Genomic DNA, 13,495 nt, shown 5'->3' with positions numbered 1-13,495 from the left:
GAAGAGCCACCATTTAGTCTACATCGCCAGTCTTTTGTCGTTGCTGTTAGTAACTTGCTATTATCAAAAGAAACAGGAAATAATAGTAAACGTCAGTTAAAATAAAAACTTATTTTAATTTCTGTAGATTTGCCTCAATTTGTAAAGCATGTTTTTATTTAAGTTTTGGGTAAAACATATTGTTAAAAGTAAAGAATAAATCAAATCAATGTTGAAGAGCAATCATTTAACTTATATCCCCAGTTTCTGTATTGTTGCTATATTTAGAATAAAAAAAAAAACAGAATCGTATACTTCTGAAAAGAAATAAAGGTTAGGGTTAGGGTTAGGGTTAGGGTTAGGGTTAGGGTTAGGGTTAGGGTTAGGGTTAGGGTTAGGGTTAGGGTTTAGGGTTAGGGTTAGGGTTAGGGTTAGGGTTAGGGTTAGGGTTAGGGTTAGGGTTAGGGTTAGGGTTAGGGTTAGGGTTAGGGTTTAGGGTTAGGGTTAGGGTTAGGGTTAGGGTTAGGGTTAGGGTTAGGGTTAGGGTTAGGGTTAGGGTTAGGGTTAGGGTTTAGGGTTAGGGTTAGGGTTAGGGTTAGGGTTAGGGTTAGGGTTAGGGTTAGGGTTAGGGTTAGGGTTAGGGTTAGGGTTTAGGGTTAGGGTTAGGGTTAGGGTTAGGGTTAGGGTTTAGGGTTAGGGTTAGGGTTAGGGTTAGGGTTAGGGTTAGGGTTAGGGTGTTTAGGGTTAGGGTTAGGGTTAGGGTTAGGGTTAGGGTTAGGGTTAGGGTTAGGGTTAGGGTTAGGGTTGTTGTCACGGTACGAAAATGTAGCCAAATGTAGTCATTTTTATACCGATAACAGTCGGTTAGCGGAATGGGGCTACTTTGGTTAGAAGCACGGTGAAATGGCTACAAATTGGCTACTTTTTGCGGTAAACTGACTACAATTTTGAGTAAAATGGCTACACATGGCTACACATGGCTACTCATTTTGGGAAGTGATGCGGTACTAAGGTTGGTATTGGCTACTTGACCTTTTTTTTTCCTTAACTGGGAGTTGGTTTTTTTTATTCATTTTGGATCATTTTGAGTCCATTGAGACGTATGTGTAATGCGGTAAATGGCTACTTAAACCAACATAGAATTTTTGACTGGAATCAAAGTTGTGTTTTTTTCGTGTTTTGATGTATTTTTACCCCATTCAGACCCTTTTTATGAGACCTTTTTTTTTTGTGGTCACACATTTTTAATAGCTCTATACCCATTGTCCTTCAAAATACTTTACTCACCTTTGTTGATAAGATCGATTGTGTTCCAGACTTGATGTAAAAGGTAAATTTTACTTTTTTATCTTTGTCCAAAATACCAAATTTTACCATAAAAAAATACCTTTTATATATAACATCAAATTAACTTTTTTTTCGATATCTGTGTTCTGAGTATAATAATGTGTGTTTATACATGTGTGTTTGTATGTGCATGTATATATGTGTAAGTGTTTGTATGTATGAATGCATGTATATATGTATGTATGTATGTATGTATGTATGTATGTATGTATGTAGGTATGTATGTATGTATGTATGTGTAGGTGTTTGTGTAATGTATGTATGTATGTATGTATGTATGTATGTATGTATGTTTGTATGTATGTGAATGTATGCATGTATGTATGTATGTATGTATGTATGTATGTATGTATGTATGTATGTATGTATGTATGTATGTATGTATGTATGTACGTATGTATGTATGTATGTATGAATGTATGTATGTATGTATGTATGTATGTATGTATGTATGTATGTATGTATGTATGTGTGTGTGTATGTATGTATGTATGCATGTATGTATGTATGTATGTATGTATGTATGTTTGTATGTATGTATGTATGTATGCTAATGCACAACGCCCAATGGCTTTCAGATGTATTTCTGAGGACTCAATTAGAAGACACTTACGGATGGAGGAGCATTAATCCTTGTAAGTACAACTAAATATAACTATAAAAAAGATATGTATGCATTGATAAAAGAATGTCACTAATTGATGTATTCACCTCTGAAAATTATAAGATATGGACGGTAATTGCCAACAAAAACATATTTTCGATAAACATTCACTATTTCCGCAACAGTAAAATGTCAACATTAACGCGGTAAAAGGTTACAAAGTAGCCAAATACCGCAAGCGAGTAGCCATATACCGCCGTGGTAGTAGGTTACATACTTGCGGTAGTAGGCTACATATTTGCGGTAGTAGGCTACATTCTTCAGGTAGTAGGCTACATATTTGCGGTAGTAGGCTACATACCTGCGGTAGTAGGCTACATACCTGCGGTAGTAGGCTACATCATTGCGATAATTGGCAACTTTTTTGCGGTACACGGCTACTGTTTATGCGGTAAGTGCCTACATCTTGCGGTATATGACTACATTTTTTGCCGTAAATGGTAACATTTTGCGGTAAAATGACGACTTGAACGCGGTAACAAGGCTACTTGTAGCCGTTTACCGCACCTCAGTAGCCATTTACCGCAAGAAAGTAGCCATTTACCGCGAATCAGGTAGCCATTTACCGCAAGAAAGTACCCATTTACCGCGAATCAGGTAGCCATTTACCGCAAGAAAGTAGCCATTGATGCACAATATAAACTTCTATCATCTCTTTTTTTCAGATTACTCATCATAAGACAGCAGAATCAGGACCGGTGATGCTTTCCCTGTCTCCCAAATTACTTTATACTTACAAACATCACAAAGGAATAGAATAAAACTTCAGAAAAACGAATCCTTGGTCTTGATAGTTATGTACCAAAAGATGGAAATTAGGCTTTGAAAAAACAACAGCGTAATTGAGACCCCCAAACGAAAATTCTACTGTGTCAATATTATGAGTAAAACAGTGCATAAGAACATTTACAAATTAATTATAAGAAGCGAAACATAGAATCCCGTTTGGAAAAGTAAAGCCATGAAAACTCATTATGAAGTAATGAAGAAATTAACTGAAAACTGAGGAATTACTTGCATATTCCTAAACAAAAGAATGAGTTTCATAAGTAAACGTCATCACATATATTTTACAATACTTCCAAGTTTTATTTTAAATTTTAAACTATCAAAAATTTTTTTTCAAGTAGAAAGCAGTCTTAAAAATTAAAATGATAATTACTTTATTATTTAAAAAAGAAATGATGAACATCTAAATATCTCTGTTATGAATATAATAATGTGTGTTTATACATGTGTTTATGTATGTGCATGCATATATGTGTTAGTGTATGTATGTATGCATGCATGTGCGTGTGTATGTATGTATGTATTTATGAATGTATGTATGCATGTATGTGTGTTTGTGTATGTGTAAGTGTTTGTGTAATGTATATATGTATGTATGTATGTATGTATGTATGTATGTGTGTATTATGTGTGTGTGTGTATGTATGTATGTAAGTATGCATGTATGTATGTGCGTGTGTATGTGTATGTGTGTGTATGTATGTATGTGTTTATGTATGTTTTTATGTATGTGTGTATGCATGTGTATGTATGTATGTATGTATGTTTGTATGTGTATGTGTATGTGTTTGTGTGTATGTATGTATCTATGTATGTTTGTATGTTTGATTGAATGTATGTATGTATGTGTGTGTTTATTTGTATGCATGTATGTTATGTATGTATGTATGTATGTATGTATGTATGTATGTATGTATGTAAGCTAATGCAGAACGCCCGATGACTGTCAGAGGTGTTTCTGAGGACTCAATTAGAAGAGCAAAGAAAACTCCGGATGGAGGAGCTGTAGTCGTTGTAAGTAAAACTAAATTTAAATATAAAAAAATATATGTATGCATTAATAAAAGAAAGTCACTAATGGATGTATTCATCTCTGAAAATTATATGATATGCACGTTAATTGCCACCTAAAACCATTTTTCGATAAACATTCACCATTTCCGCAACGGTAAAAAGTCCATATTAACGCGGTAAAGGTCACTAAGTAGCCAAATACCGCAAGCAAGTAGCCATATGCCGCCGTGGTAGTAGGCTACATACTTGCGGTAGTAGGCTACATATTTGCGGTAGTAGGCTACATACTTGCGGTAGTAGGCGACATATTTGCGGTAGTAGGCTACATACTTGCGGTAGTAGGCTACATATTTGCGGTAAATGGCAACTTTCTTGCGGTAAACGGCTACTGTTTATGCGGTAAATGCCTACATCTTGCGGTAGATGACTACATTTTTTGCGGGAAATGGTTACATTTTGCGGTAAAATGACTACTTAAACGAATCAGGTAGCCATTTACCGCCATGGTAGTAGGCTACATACTTGCGGCAGTAGGCTACATACTTGCGGTAATAGGCTACATACTTGCGGTAACAGGCTACAAATTTGAGGTAAATGACAACTTTCTTGCGGTAAACGGCTACTTTTTATGCGGTAAATGCCTACATCTTGCGGTAAATGACTACATTTTTTGCGGTAAATGGTTACTTTTTGCGGTGAAATGACTACTTGAACGCGGTAACAAGGCTACTTGTAGCCGTTTACCGCACCTCAGTAGCCATTTACCGCGAATCAAGTAGCCTTTTACCGCAAGAAAGTAGCAAATTACCGCAAGAAAGTAGCCAATTACCGCAAGAAAGTAGCCAATTACCGCAAGAAAGTAGCCATTGATGCGCAATATAAACTTCTATCATCTATTTTTTTCCAGTTTACTCATCATAAGACAGCAGAATCAGGACTGGTGATGCTTTCCCTGTCTCCCAAACTACTTACGATGTTAGAAAACAACACACGGTTGTACAGACATATTCCTAATTTGCAACACGACAGCACTCGATCCATTTTCATTTCTTAGTCCTTGTGTTTTTAGTTTCAGACTGAGCGAGTTATGCTATTTTTTTGTGTTTATATTTTCCATTATATATATATATTGTTTTATTAAAGTGCAACCTGATATAACATAATAATACAAATATGAAATCTAATATTAGAAATGTTAGTGATACATTTTGTGAGGAAAATATTAGTTACTTTTTCTAGATTGAAAGATAAAAGTAGATAGGTTGTCGGAATATTACTTGTTTCAGACTGAGCGAGTTACGCTTTCTATATTCTTTGATTGTAAGAAATAAATATCAATTACTTTTTTTCACGTGGAAAATTTATTTGGTAGATTCAAACGAACATTTGGGATGTTTTTTTCGGATGAGACTTGCATTTATTGTTGAATTTCATTTAAGAATAAAAGTTTTTTCCATTGGTATACTTTTTTCTAAAAAAACAGCGCATGATATAGCCGAAGTACATAACTCTTACATCATACATACATACATACATAAATACATACATACATACATACATACATATCACCAAAAAACTATTTTTGTCAGAAAACACTGTCAAACATCCAAACATATAATCCACACTGATCGGTGTCCACACTTGTTTCATAATGAAATATTGTTTACACTAAACTTTTCTGGTCGTGTATATTTTTCTGGGTAAATGTCATTATTTTAAAAAAATAGAGTAATGTTTGCTAATTTTTCAAATTTATTTTATCAAAATTATATCGAGAAACAAAAAAGTTAACCAAAAAAATAACTATTAAACATCTATAATTGAAAATAAATTTAAGTAGCCATTACCGCAATTTGGACTTTCATACCGAAAAAATGATAAGAAATCAAAAAAAAAAAAGTAGACATAGGGTTTGGATGATATTTGGCATAAAAGCGATTAGCTAGGTTATATACATTGAGTAAAAATTTCAGAGCTATATCTTAAGATATATAAAAGTGACTTGTAGAAAATATACATAAGAATTATGATCGTCTGTCTTGTATACCCCTTTACTAGTATCTGACGGAGAAACCTTACTTTTGATGCCCCACCCCCAATTTTTGGTGAGCGGCTGGGGTGCGTTTAGGGCTCAAATTGTATCACTTTCGGCTAACTCTAAAGTGCCGTTAAAAAAATTCCTAACCCTTTTTCGGAACCCCTCAGGGTTAGCGGTAGAGTTTGGTAGCCCATAGCTTAAAATCCCCAAATCCCCGGCTAAGGGTTTTTGGGTGGATATGTATCCAATAGGGGGGCTTAGAGTTAGCCATCAAAACGCCCCAAACCCCCTACCCCTAATCCCTAACCCTGGCCCACTACCGCAGTCATGTAGCCACCACCATCATGATCATAATATTAGGGTTAGGGTTAGGGTTAGGGTTAGGGTTAGGGTTAGGGTTAGGGTTAGGGTTAGGGTTAGGGTTAGGGTTAGGGTTAGGGTTAGGGTTAGGGTTAGGGTTGTTGTCACGGTACGAAAATGTAGCCAAATGTAGTCATTTTTATACCGATAACAGTCGGTTAGCGGAATGGGGCTACTTTGGTTAGAAGCACGGTGAAATGGCTACAAATTGGCTACTTTTTGCGGTAAACTGACTACAATTTTGAGTAAAATGGCTACACATGGCTACACATGGCTACTCATTTTGGGAAGTGATGCGGTACTAAGGTTGGTATTGGCTACTTGACCTTTTTTTTTCCTTAACTGGGAGTTGGTTTTTTTTATTCATTTTGGATCATTTTGAGTCCATTGAGACGTATGTGTAATGCGGTAAATGGCTACTTAAACCAACATAGAATTTTTGACTGGAATCAAAGTTGTGTTTTTTTCGTGTTTTGATGTATTTTTACCCCATTCAGACCCTTTTTATGAGACCTTTTTTTTTGTGGTCACACATTTTTAATAGCTCTATACCCATTGTCCTTCAAAATACTTTACTCACCTTTGTTGATAAGATCGATTGTCCTCCAGACTTGATGTAAAAGGTAAATTTTACTTTTTTATCTTTGTCCAAAATACCAAATTTTACCATAAAAAAATACCTTTTATATATAACATCAAGTTAACTTTTTTTTCGATATCTGTGTTCTGAGTATAATAATGTGTGTTTATACATGTGTGTTTGTATGTGCATGTATATATGTGTAAGTGTTTGTATGTATGAATGCATGTATATATGTATGTATGTATGTATGTATGTATGTATGTATGTATGTAGGTATGTATGTATGTATGTATGTGTAGGTGTTTGTGTAATGTATGTATGTATGTATGTATGTATGTATGTATGTATGTATGTATGTATGTATGTATGTTTGTATGTATGTGTATGTATGTATGCATGTATGTATGTATGTATGTATGTATGTATGTATGTATGTATGTATGAATGTATGTATGTATGTATGTATGTATGTTTGTATGTATGTATGTATGTATGTATGCATGCATGTATGTATGTATGTATGTATGTATGTATGTATGTATGTATGTATGTATGTATGTATGTATGTATGTGTGTATGTATGTATGTATGTATGTATGTATGTATGTATGTATGTATGCTAATGCACAACGCCCAATGGCTTTCAGGGGTATTTCTGAGGACTCAATTAGAAGACACTTCCGGATGGAGGAGCATTAATCCTTGTAAGTACAACTAAATATAACTATAAAAAAGATATGTATGCATTGATAAAAGAATGTCACTAATTGATGTATTCACCTCTGAAAATTATAAGATATGGACGGTAATTGCCAACAAAAACATATTTTCGATAAACATTCACCATTTCCGCAACAGTAAAATGTCCACATTAACGCGGTAAAAGGTTACAAAGTAGCCAAATACCGCAAGCGAGTAGCCATATACCGCCGTGGTAGTAGGTTACATACTTGCGGTAGTAGGCTACATATTTGCGGTAGTAGGCTACATTCTTCAGGTAGTAGGCTACATATTTGCGGTAGTAGGCTACATACCTGCGGTAGTAGGCTACATACCTGCGGTAGTAGGCTACATAATTGCGGTAATTGGCAACTTTTTTGCGGTACACGGCTACTGTTTATGCGGTAAGTGCCTACATCTTGCGGTATATGACTACATTTTTTGCGGTAAATGGTAACATTTTGCGGTAAAATGACGACTTGAACGCGGTAACAAGGCTACTTGTAGCTGTTTACCGCACCTCAGTAGCCATTTACCGCAAGAAAGTAGCCATTTACTGCGAATCAGGTAGCCATTTACCGCAAGAAAGTACCCATTTACCGCGAATCAGGTAGCCATTTACAGCAAGAAAGTAGCCATTGATGCACAATATAAACTTCTATCATCTCTTTTTTTCAGATTACTCATCATAAGACAGCAGAATCAGGACCGGTGATGCTTTCCCTGTCTCCCAAATTACTTTATACTTACAAACATCACAAAGGAATAGAATAAAACTTCAGAAAAACGAATCCTTGGTCTTGATAGTTATGTACCAAATGATGGAAATTAGGCTTTGAAAAAACAACAGCGTAATTGAGACCCCCAAACGAAAATTCTACTGTGTCAATATTATGAGTAAAACAGTGCATAAGAACATTTACAAATTAATTATAAGAAGCGAAACATAGAATCCCGTTTGGAAAAGTAAAGCCATGAAAACTCATTATGAAGTAATGAAGAAATTAACTGAAAACTGAGGAATTACTTGCATATTCCTAAACAAAAGAATGAGTTTCATAAGTAAACGTCATCACATATATTTTACAATACTTCCAAGTTTTATTTTAAATTTTAAACTATCAAAAAATTTTTTTCAAGTAGATAGCAGTCTTAAAAATTAAAATGATAATTACTTTATTATTTGAAAAAGAAATGATGAACATCTAAATATCTCTGTTATGAATATAATAATGTGTGTTTATACATGTGTTTATGTATGTGCATGCATATATGTGTTAGTGTATGTATGTATGCATGCATGTGCGTGTGTATGTATGTATGTATTTATGAATGTATGTATGCATGTATGTGTGTTTGTGTATGTGTAAGTGTTTGTGTAATGTATATATGTATGTATGTATGTATGTATGTATGTATGTATGTATGTATGTATGTATGTATGTATGTATGTATGTGTATGTGTATGTGTTTGTGTGTATGTATGTATCTATGTATGTTTGTATGTTTGATTGAATGTATGTATGTATGTGTGTGTTTATTTGTATGCATGTATGTTATGATGTATGTATGTATGTATGTATGTATGTAAGCTAATGCAGAACGCCCGATGACTGTCAGAGGTGTTTCTGAGGACTCAATTAGAAGAGCAAAGAAAACTCCGTATGGAGGAGCTGTAGTCGTTGTAAGTAAAACTAAATTTAAATATAAAAAAATATATGTATGCATTGATAAAAGAAAGTCACTAATGGATGTATTCATCTCTGAAAATTATATGATATGCACGTTAATTGCCACCTAAAACCATTTTTCGATAAACATTCACCATTTCCGCAACGGTAAAAAGTCCACATTAACGCGGTAAAGGTCACTAAGTAGCCAAATACCGCAAGCGAGTAGCCATATGCCGCCGTGGTAGTAGGCTACATACTTGCGGTAGTAGGCTACATATTTGCGGTAGTAGGCTACATACTTACGGTAGTAGGCGACATATTTGCGGTAGTAGGCTACATACTTGCGGTAGTAGGCTACATATTTGCGGTAAATGGCAACTTTCTTGCGGTAAACGGCTACTGTTTATGCGGTGAATGCCTACATCTTGCGGTAGATGACTACATTTCTTGCGGGAAATGGTTACATTTTGCGGTAAAATGACTACTTAAACGAATCAGGTAGCCATTTACCGCCATGGTAGTAGGCTACATACTTGCGGCAGTAGGCTACATACTTGCGGTAATAGGCTACATACTTGCCGTAACAGGCTACAAATTTGAGGTAAATGACAACTTTCTTGCGGTAAACGGCTACTTTTTATGCGTTAAATGCCTACATCTTGCGGTAAATGACTACATTTTTTGCGGTAAATGGTTACTTTTTGCGGTGAAATGACTACTTGAACGCGGTAACAAGGCTACTTGTAGCCGTTTACCGCACCTCAGTAGCCATTTACCGCGAATCAAGTAGCCTTTTACCGCAAGAAAGTAGCCAATTACCGCAAGAAAGTAGCCAATTACCGCAAGAAAGTAGCCATTGGTGCGCAATATAAACTTCTATCATCTATTTTTTTCCAGTTTACTCATCATAAGACAGCAGAATCAGGACTGGTGATGCTTTCCCTGTCTCCCAAACTACTTAAGGTGTTAGAAAACAACACACGGTTGTACAGACATATTCCTAATTTGCAACACGACAGCACTCGATCCATTTTCATTTCTTAGTCCTTGTGTTTTTAGTTTCAGACTGAGCGAGTTATGCTATTTTTTTGTGTTTATATTTTCCATTATATATATATATTGTTTTATTAAAGTGCAACCTGATATAACATAATAATACAAATATGAAATCTAATATTAGAAATGTTAGTGATACATTTTGTGAGGAAATTATTAGTTACATTGAAAGATAAAAGTAGATAGGTTTTCGGAATATTACTTGTTTCAGACTGAGCGAGTTACGCTTTCTATATTCTTTGATTGTAAGAAATAAATATCAATTACTTTTTTTCACGTGGAAAATTTATTTGGTAGATTCAAACGAACATTTGGGATGTTTTTTTCGGATGAGACTTGCATTTATTGTTGAATTTCATTTAAAAATAAAAGTTTTTTCCATTGGTATACTTTTTTCTAAAAAAACAGCGCATGATATAGCCGAAATACATAACTCTTACATCATACATACATACATACATAAATACATACATACATATATACATACATATCACCAAAAAACTATTTTTGTCAGAAAACACTGTCAAACATCCAAACATATAATCCACACTGATCGGTGTCCACACTTGTTTCATAATGAAATATTGTTTACACTAAACTTTTCTGGTCGTGTATATTTTTCTGGGTAAATGTCATTATTTTAAAAAAATAGAGTAATGTTTGCTAATTTTTCAAATTTATTTTATCAAAATTATATCGAGAAACAAAAAAGTTAACCAAAAAAATAACTATTAAACATCTATAATTGAAAATAAATTTAAGTAGCCATTACCGCAATTTGGACTTTCATACCGAAAAAATGATAAGAAATCAAAAAAAAAAAAGTAGACATAGGGTTTGGATGATATTTGGCATAAAAGCGATTAGCTAGGTTATATACATTGAGTAAAAATTTCAGAGCTATATCTTAAGATATATAAAAGTGACTTGTAGAAAATATACATAAGAATTATGATCGTCTGTCTTGTATACCCCTTTACTAGTATCTGACGGAGAAACCTTACTTTTGATGCCCCACCCCCAATTTTTGGTGAGCGGCTGGGGTGCGTTTAGGGCTCAAATTGTATCACTTTCGGCTAACTCTAAAGTGCCGTTAAAAAAATTCCTAACCCTTTTTCGGAACCCCTCAGGGTTAGCGGTAGAGTTTGGTAGCCCATAGCTTAAAATCCCCAAATCCCCGGCTAAGGGTTTTTGGGTGGATATGTATCCAATAGGGGGGCTTAGAGTTAGCCATCAAAACGCCCCAAACCCCCTACCCCTAATCCCTAACCCTGGCCCACTACCGCAGTCATGTAGCCACCACCATCATGATCATAATTAGGGTTAGGGTTAGGGTTAGGGTTAGGGTTAGGGTTAGGGTTAGGGTTAGGGTTAGGGTTAGGGTTAGGGTTAGGGTTAGGGTTAGGGTTAGGGGTTAGGGTTAGGGTTAGGGTTAGGGTTAGGGTTAGGGTTAGGGTTAGGGTTAGGGTTAGGGTTAGGGTTAGGGTTGTTGTCACGGTACGAAAATGTAGCCAAATGTAGTCATTTTTATACCGATAACAGTCGGTTAGCGGAATGGGGCTACTTTGGTTAGAAGCACGGTGAAATGGCTACAAATTGGCTACTTTTTGCGGTAAACTGACTACAATTTTGAGTAAAATGGCTACACATGGCTACACATGGCTACTCATTTTGGGAAGTGATGCGGTACTAAGGTTGGTATTGGCTACTTGACCTTTTTTTTTCCTTAACTGGGAGTTGGTTTTTTTTATTCATTTTGGATCATTTTGAGTCCATTGAGACGTATGTGTAATGCGGTAAATGGCTACTTAAACCAACATAGAATTTTTGACTGGAATGGGTTAGGGTTAGGGTTAGGGTTAGGGTTAGGGTTAGGGTTAGGGTTAGGGTTAGGGTTAGGGTTTAGGGTTAGGGTTAGGGTTAGGGTTAGGGTTAGGGTTAGGGTTAGGGTTAGGGTTAGGGTTAGGGTTAGGGTTAGGGTTAGGGTTAGGGTTAGGGTTAGGGTTAGGGTTAGGGTTTAGGGTTAGGGTTAGGGTTAGGGTTAGGGTTAGGGTTAGGGTTAGGGTTAGGGTTAGGGTTAGGGTTAGGGTTAGGGTTAGGGTTAGGGTTAGGGTTAGGGTTAGGGTTAGGGTTAGGGTTAGGGTTAGGGTTAGGGTTAGGGTTAGGGTTTAGGGTTAGGGTTAGGGTTAGGGTTAGGGTTAGGGTTAGGGTTAGGGTTAGGGTTAGGGTTAGGGTTAGGGTTAGGGTTAGGGTTAGGGTTAGGGTTAGGGTTAGGGTTAGGTTAGGGTTAGGGTTAGGGTTAGGGTTAGGGTTAGGGTTAGGGTTAGGGTTAGGGTTAGGGTTAGGGTTAGGGTTAGGGTTTAGGGTTAGGGTTAGGGGTTAGGGTTAGGGTTAGGGTTAGGGTTAGGGTTAGGGTTAGGGTTAGGGTTAGGGTTAGGGTTAGGGTTAGGGTTAGGGTTAGGGTTAGGTTAGGGTTAGGGTTAGGGTTAGGGTTAGGGTTAGGGTTAGGGTTAGGGTTAGGGTTAGGGTTAGGTTAGGGTTAGGGTTAGGTATCATATAGAGGGGGGCACCTGGGGTGTAGGCTGACTATTAAGGGTTGTGATATGGCTGGCGTATGAATATATGAGGGTTAGGGTTAACCCTAACCCAAATTAGGGTTAGGGTTAGGGTTTGGGTTAGCCGGATCTTTTTTTCTAACCCTAACCCTTTCAAGTGCGCATGCGCCGATATGTTTTGGATTCAAGGGTCCCCCTATAGTAATACATACTTAGTTGTATATATAGTAGTCTTTTTGTAACAATTTCCTGAAGAAGGTATGCCAAAATTTGCATATTGAAATTCAGGGGAGATAATCTGATAAGGCTTATAGGCAAACTTTGAAAAAATCGTATCTCTGTTGTTGACCGTCCGATTTTTAAACTGTTTAGCGTTTTGGAAAGGGAATTCAATTGCGCACATTTTGGTGTCTTGATATTGAAAATGTATCGGGGCATTCAAAAGTTATAGGTCGCCGAAGAAAACGTGTCAGAAACTGTGGTACAACGATCCCTAAATGTTAAGAAATGATAGCCTTTCATGAAGGAGTTTAAGTGTCAAGCTGCTATATTTGTTGTATTCATCAATATCTTGGGCCAATATTTACCCTTTTCCTTGAATATTCTCTACCGGCATAATAATTTTATTCTTTATGTACCTCGCGATGAAAATTTTGTCAAAAATTAAGCGCTTCGTAAGTCTACGGTTATACTAAAACTTTTGTCGACAAGAATAAA

The sequence above is a fragment of the Mytilus californianus genome, unplaced genomic scaffold (assembly GCF_021869535.1).
Source record: "Mytilus californianus isolate M0D057914Y unplaced genomic scaffold, xbMytCali1.0.p SCAF_7, whole genome shotgun sequence".
In the NCBI taxonomy this organism is placed as follows: Eukaryota; Metazoa; Mollusca; class Bivalvia; order Mytilida; family Mytilidae; genus Mytilus; species Mytilus californianus.
This window is presented reverse-complemented; position numbering follows the sequence as displayed.